Below are 8,338 nucleotides of genomic sequence, written 5' to 3' on the forward strand. Positions count from 1 at the left end.
TGGACGGGTGTGATGAAGTCAAAGTGTTCATGTTTTTCCATTATTTGAGTTTACTTATGAAAATTGCTTTTGTTCCAGGCCCCAGATTGGCAGGCGTGTTGACAGATAATAATCCTGCAAATGCAGGAAAAATGATGAGAACGGAGATCATTGTTGCCTTTTCAACGGATCTTGTCAGAACTGTGAACTCATAGAAACTACGACACAGCACCACTTTACTGCAGCCTGTAGTGAAGATACAATCACATCGCTGTTACTGTGCTGTTCCTTTACTGCCCTCTGCTGTCGAAACACGCACACTTTTCAAATCAACCTGGAAAATGGATTTCCCTTCACCACATCAACCATCCCAAATGAACCAAACTGTGACCACATATTTCGTGGGTCACACTTTGCCGTGCTTCAATAAAACGCCGCACAGGAGTGGGAAAGCTTTTCTCTGGACCTTCTCACTGAGAGGTTTGGCGGACCACTCCTCGCAAGTGACAAAGACAATCTTGGCTGGTAGATTCAGTTGTACAGTCAGAAGGCTTGTCCAGTTGTTTTGCAGAAACTTCTCTGACAGTTCCCAAATACGAACTTGAAAAACGTATTCAACTTAACTGCCGTTGAGAGAAACTGAGACGATTTGCGTTTCTCTGTCTGGTTCTTTTTATAGTTCAACTTCTAGTTCAGTTTTTCACCTTTTTACACAGCATAATGAAGGCCAGTTGAGCAAGTGGAACAAGTGATTTTATTGATGATTGTGGAAGGCAACGATTTCATAAGCACAGTTTCTTCTCACACCTTTTCCATTAAGTACGATTAAAAAGACAACTGAAAAGCATAATGTTAAAAAATGTTGTTCCAGGCAAAGGCAATCATATTCATAATGTTTGATGTAAACACCAAAACAAATCATCATCACTCAGACACATTGCTTCTTCTGACACTGATCACATTGGATTAGTGTCAATAAAAGAGGTTTGCAAAATTAAATTTATATTTTATTCAAAATCACATTTACATCTTACCACAAAGAGTCGGTTCTTTCATTTTTTTAATCTTCAAGGATCGCTGCAATTCTCACCAGCACAATCGTGTCTCTCAGCACTACGTTTAGTGAAGAATTTTTTAGCGCAAACGCTGCAACTGAATGGCTTGTCTCCACTGTGTGTTCTTGTGTGGTTTCGTAAACGCGACTTTTGAGAGAAACCCTTGCCACAAACTGAGCAGGAAAAAGGTTTTACTACAGTGTGCTTTCTTGTGTGGCTTGTTAAACTTGACTTTATAGAAAAGCTTTCACCACAAACTGAGCAGGAAAAAAGTTTTTCACCACGGTGTGTTCTTGAGTGCGCTGTTAATTGTGACTTTAGAGAGAAACTCTTGCCACAAACTGAGCAGGAAAAAGGTTTTTCACCACTGTGTGTTCTTGTGTGGATTGTTAACGTTGACTTACGGAGGAAGCTTTTGCCACAAACTGAGCAGGAAAAAGGCTTTTCTCCAGAGTGTGTTCTTCTATGTTTTGTTAAATTTGACTTTTGAGAGAAACTCTTGCCACAAACTGAGCAGGAAAAAGGCTTTTCTCCACTGTGCGTTCTTGTGTGATATTTTAAAGTTGACTTTACAGAAAAGCTTTTGCCACAAACTGAGCAGGAAAAAGGTTTTTCTCCAGTGTGTGTTCTTCTATGTTTTGTTAAATTTGACTTTTGAGAGAAACTCTTGCCACAAACTGAGCAGGAAAAAGGCTTTTCTCCACTGTGTGTTCTTGTGTGTCTTGTTACCTGAGACTTCTCAGAGAAGAATTTTCCACAAACCGAGCAAGCAAAAGGTGTTTCACCACTGTGTGTTTTTGTGTGACATGTTAAAATTGACTTTCGAGAGAAACGCTTGTCACAAACTGAGAAGGAAAAAGGGTTTTCTCCAGTGTGTGTTCTTGTGTGCCTTTTTACATTTGACTGATTAACAAAACTCATGCCACAAACTAAGCAGGAAAAAGGTTTTTCACCACTGTGTGTTCTTGTGTGAATTATTAAATTAGACCTTTGAGAGAAACTCTTGCCACAAACCGAGCAGGAAAAAGGTTTTTCACCACTGTGTGTTCTTGTGTGGCTTGTTAAATGTGACTTTACAGAAAAGCTTTTGCCACAAATTGAGCAGGAAAAAGGTTTTTCTCCAGTATGTGTTCTTATGTGCTGTTTTAAAGAGAATTTTGAAGTTAATGATTTCCCACAGTGAGTACATACCCAACTGTCAGTGTGACATGCCCTTTCACCTTTGGCTTGCCCATCATCAGCATCATCATCATTCGTATCATTATCATCATGAGCGTCTGATAATGTGTCCTCATTATGTGCTTGTGATGGCGCCCAGTGGTCTTCGTCATCTTCTGTTGTCACGTGATGACTTGAACTGCTGCTTGTAGGCTCCGCCCCTCTGTTGTCCTCACTGTCATCCTTGTTTTCATCTTCAGTCTTTATAGGGACAACGTTCAGTGGTGACTTGTTGATCTCCTCTTCTTCCTCCTCCTTTTTGATGTGAGTCCAGTCTGGCTTCTCTTTCACAGAACAGAGATCATATTCACTGACGTCTGCAGGACACAGAAAGACAAATTTGGTTTGGTCAAGTCAAAGCTCATGCGGCGACTTTGTCCTATTTTCTACAGTGCTACCTTGACTTGAGCCTGCTGCACACAGATTAATGCGTGCGACCCCGATTTGGACCGGACCATGGGGACATTTCACTAAATTACGTCCTACGATGTAAATCTCCTTTTAGCAGCACAACTGTGATAAACGAGCATTTAAAAAGGAAGCACGTTGTGGCCGATGCCCGATTTCATTCCTGACATAGTCACAGAAGTTTCTGGAAGCGAGCTGAAGTTAGCACACATAGGCTATTGTGTGCGTCTGATGGAACACCTGTTGTGGGACCCTAACTTATTGATGGGGACCACTGGGGGCCATCGCAACATAATGTCATTGATAGAATAGAAATCCTTCAAGTAAAATAAAAGTATTTCTTTTTGCATTAAGAGATATAACTAAATGCTCCAGGGCTTGTTGGTGGAAAAGGGGGTTGTGACGTTCTCCCTTTTTAAGCCCATTGTAAGCCAAAGATGCAGATGCATTCCTTGCTGCATGCGCTTGTTCACTGATCGAGATCCGTGCAACCCTGGATGGATGCATTCAATGTATTTTAAATGTTTGGATGAGGTGAAACTACGCACATGTACACAAAACTGTGCAGGACCACCCGAGGTTCATTGACTCTCACACGACCAAGCCAGTACAAAGTTCATAAATAAGACCAATACGTACTTGATTTTTTTAAAAACGTAATAATTTGTGTTTTATTCACAAACATTGATCAACCTCCATTGATCTTATTGCCGCAGTGTGCACAGTTTTTAGAGTCCGGTTGAATCATTCCATAAGGAATTGCTTGAACATGATATGTCAGAGAGGTTGCCAAAAACGAGACAAGCCTTCATAAATGAATCACCCAGCCAAGATTGTCTTTGTCACTTGCAAGGAGCAGTCCGGCAAAGAGAAAAGCTTTCCCGCTCCTGTGCGGTGTTTTATTGAAGCACAGCAAAGCAATTTGAATATGCAAACTCATAAAGAATGGAAAAACATGAACACTTTGACTTCATCACACCCGTCCTCACTCTTCCTGTTGTTCGAACGGTTTCAGCTTACAAGACATGTTTGGGTCACACATCTGCGAAACGGTTTCCTGTCAAACACGGTTCAAGACGTGCATCTGTTTTTGTGGCTTCCTGCTAAACTGCCAGCATAGACACAACTCTGTTACCACTAAACTCACGTTTTCCTGTTTAAGAGGTCCATGTTTTTGTGACCTTCTATTAACCTGTAAGCATAGTTTTGAAACATGATGACATGTCAAACTTAATTTCTTTCACAATAATATAAAACTTTCGCAGATGTTGCAAAAACAAAATGGAGAAGCTGTGGAGCAGAGCACAACATCAGTCAGACCCCGGGTCCACGACCAGACTTAATGCATTACGATTGCTACGTACCAGCGAAACCGTCGGGCCCTCCACACAACGGTACGCCTCGATCCTTACTGTGTTCCATGCCACAAAGTGCCCAATACGAGACGTGGAAGCGCGCTGGTCTTCATTATTTCTATTTTCAGCTCATAATTTTCCTGCTAAAATTTACACCCTGGCCAGGGTCTGTGCTCAAACTGAGCTTATTCACGACTATGTTGTCTATAGCTATAGTTTTACACTTCTTATTTCTCATCTCTTTAACCACTAGACCTTTCTTTTCTTTATCTTCTGCACATTTCTCCCGCACTAGTCCCCATTTATTTAGTTCCTATCATCAATTTTTAAATGTATTTATTTTTTTATATACTTTTTATAATGTTCTTTCATAGTGTGGTTACTTTGACATCTTTTAATGTCTTAATCATTATGGAGGCCTCTTGTTTAAACAATAATTTAAACTAACACAGGGACATTTTCCATGACCAATCAGCCAGCAGACCCACACGCACAAGCTCTCTTTAACGACGCCAAAAGCCCCGACCGCTTGGACACAGGCGCACAACACCCATTGTGAGTAAAAGCATCTCACCTAAAGTTCAGCCGGCCGGCTGTTGAACGCCTGCGCCCCAGCACCCTGAGACCCTCAATGGAGCAAAATGCCAAAAATGTGGTATATTTTGTTGTTTATGTGTGGGTCTGGCTCAGCTTCCCTCCGGACAGGTCGCCGAGCGTGGCAGAATTGGTGATGGAAAAGAATTCTCTGACACAGTCATTTTGGTTAGAAAGAGATTTTATTCTCATCACATGCTGATGTCAAAAGAAGTCTCCCCAAAAAGCAAAAAGGGAAAGGTGTCCCCTCTCTCCGGCCTTCCCTTCTTATAGGGAATGGCCACACCGGACATGAATATTGAAGGTTTGTATTACGATTGCTGGCATTATTTTAAACACTTACGGGACAGAAGGTCAATTATTTAATTTAGCAGGTTCACATTTATTGAATATGTTCAACATTGATTAAACAAAAAGCATTGATCAAATAAAAGTAGAAGTACAGTGCATCGATAAGATTGACTGGGATTGTAGTCATGGTGTTTACTGATGCATTCGTATGCTAAATTTTTATGACTTAGTTTAAATGTAAGACCTCAAAATTGCACACATAGTATTTTCATGACCCACACTCTCATTCAGAACAAACAGATTCAGTCTGCTCAGGTCAAACTGATGACAAACCAGATAGCACTTCATGGACAAATACAATAAAACACATTCTCCACATAGGCCATAGAAGATGAAACATATCAAGTTGGGACGTCACAGGGACGCGATCAGGAACACCAAAAACACAACAATTTGATCTGGGAAAACATACACCACACAATCTGTACACTGACGAGATTGCAGGGGAATGTGAGCAGGAGAGACGGAGAGACTGCCGCCTGCCTGAGAAGGTCAGCCTTGGACGTGGAACGTAGGAGCAAGGACCACCGATTCAACCTACATGACCCTTGACATAAAAAACCTCCTATAAAATGTGAGGCTGGGCTGAGATCAGCGCGCCATTTTTCGATAGTACTCGTCTGATTATAGTTTCTCGTCAGATTAAGAAAAAGCCGCCCAGATATCGGTCTTTGTACTATTCCCTGAACTCCAGAAATCGAAGAAACTAAAATATCGCAACCCTAATCAGCTGTTGTTGAGTCTTTATTTGGCCCTTTTCTTCTTGAGTACAAAAAACGAACACGCATTGGAGTAAGTTTGGCTTTGAAGATTCATTTACTAAATGTTTCTCATTTTCTCAGTGGCTCAACTCCAACAGTGGATATAAAAATACACTACATCTGTCAGCATAGTTTTGAAACATAATGACATGACAAACTTAATTTCTTTAGCAACATATAAATACCGGAATATGTAAAATGTTAAATAATCAGTTCGAATTTTAAAATGGGGAAAAAAACACGGAGTTTACCCCCCACAAATGGTTATTCTTTGGCATATATTTTCGGCACTGATTTCATTTGGCATAAACAAATGTTAAGCAGACCTGCAAGTAAACGGCAATATTCAAAAATAAAACGGCAAAAACCTTGAACGATTTCCCCAAACAGCTTAATGTTGTGATGCATATTTTTAACGATAGAAAGTTGTTCTTTACAAAGCAAATGAGAGTAAGACGTGTACAAACCTGCTTTGAGTGGCACAACACGAGGCTGGTTGCAAACTTCGCCCAGCAGTTGAAGATGTTGCTCGTTCTCTTCTTTTATTCCACAAAGTTCCTCTTTGTACTTGGGTGTCGTTCTTGCACACATTTTCAAATGATAATTCCAAAAAATCCGCACTTGATCTCTGCTTGGCGATGAGTCATGTGCCTCTTTTCGTTAGCGGCTAGCTAGCTAGCAAGCTAAGCTAACTAGGCCGAAAAGCATCAACGCGCGAAGATGAGGTTATCGGGACACAAAGACTTAATGAAATATGTCGTAGTCCTTTAGAGTAGCACTGGACATTCTGTGTGAAAATTACAGTCAGTTCCACACTAAATCAGAAGAATTTAGTGGTGGACTGTTTTTGTTCCGGTGTGGACGGGTCAGTGGATGTGGTCGAGGTCCTTCGGAAGCTGCGCGCTTGCTTATGACGTCATGCTTTAAGCACGTATTTTTCAAATATATTTCTTTGCCTCTGTGTTTGTTTTTACACCTGGCTGTTCTCTTTTAATATATATTCTATGTAATATTTTAATTCGGTTGATAAAAAAAATGAAACAAAATAATTAAAATAACGCCACAAAAGCGAGTCAGCTCCGACGTCACTTCCGCCTTTGCCCCGAGAAGCCGCTGCTGCTCCAGCAGTGGGACGTTTACGTTTCTCCTACCGAATTTGCAACAATGCTGTGGTTCAATCGGGCTGCAAGATTGTATGAATATCATGTCTGCATATACTAGTAGTGCTTCTCAATTATTTCACGCCCGCCCCTACCAAGAAGAAAAAGATTCGCGCCCCCCCACCACCAATTTTTTCTGTCTTTGTATATTGATATTATATTGTCAATAAAATATCCCTTAACTAACGTATATTGATAATAAATATAATTTTGAGAACTATTATAGTGAGGATCTCGAAACTCAGTACTCTGTTGTGCAAATATTGATGAGAGGACAAATATTTGTCATGTTATTGTTGGAGTTGGGTCACCGTGGAAATAAGAAGTAGTTAGTAAATCAACCTTTAAAAGCCAAACTTACTCCAATGCGTGTTCGTTTTTTGTGCTCAAGAAAAGGGTAAAAAAAAAAGACTCAACAACTGATTAGAGTTCCGATATTTAGTTTCTTCAGATTCTGGAGTTCAGGAAATATTACAAAGACTGGTATCTGGGCGGCTTTTTCTTAATCTCACGAGAAAACTGCACTTGGCGAGCACAGTCGAAAAATGTGCGCCATCTTTAAGCCCAGCTTCAGTTTTTATAGGAGTTTTTTATGTCAAGTGTAATGTCGGTTGAATCGGTTGAATCGGTCGTCCTCGCTCCCTCCCACGGCACGGGTCCACGTCCAAGGGAAGGTCCTTCCCAGGTTAGTCATCGTCTGGATAGTTGATTCCCGTCTGGTCCCCAAGACTGGCACGCCAAGGCTGGCCTTCTCCGGCGGATGGCCCCTACGTCTCTCTCTCCGCTGGCATTCTTCTGTAATCTTGTCGGTGTGTGCGTGTGTATGTGCATGTGCTCCGATCTCCAATTGTTCTGTCTTTCGGAATGTGTTTTTCTTTTGATAGCGTCTGTGTGAGTCCTCCAGTGCCCAATTTGGTATATTTCCCTCTACAGCCCATGTGGAGAATGTGCTTCGTCGTATTTGTCCATGAAGTGCTGTGAATGTGAGGGCAGCTCATGGAAATGCTATGTGTAGAGGTTATTTTAGATTCAATTAGTTTCTTCTTATTTTCGTTGTTCAACCTCTTCGTTTGGTGGCGAATAAAAACAACTTTTTACGCGTGAACAAACACTGATGGTCGAAGCACGGCAAAAAGACCGTGTTGCTCCTTCGCCATCATCTTTATTTCTTCTTCAACCAAAAAACACTTTCTTCTTCGTGCATAACAGTAAATAAAGAATTGCGCCCTCTAACGTTGACACATTTCACTCCACAAATCAAAATAATTACAAAAGACAAAGAAATGTATAATTTCTTCTCACAAACATATAAATGGCAAAAAACAAATATTTGCAATCATTATCCATAAAAATATAAACATTTGGGAAATGGCGCAAACAACTCATATTCAGAGACACAAAAGACAAGGGCCTGGAAACCCTCAGTGTTGAGAGAACACTATATCGGCAAAGGTAGG

This window comes from Idiotropiscis lumnitzeri, chromosome 2 (genome assembly GCF_059441095.1).
Source record: "Idiotropiscis lumnitzeri isolate Australia: NSW breed Sydney's pygmy pipehorse chromosome 2, RoL_Ilum_1.0, whole genome shotgun sequence".
Taxonomy (NCBI): Eukaryota; Metazoa; Chordata; class Actinopteri; order Syngnathiformes; family Syngnathidae; genus Idiotropiscis; species Idiotropiscis lumnitzeri.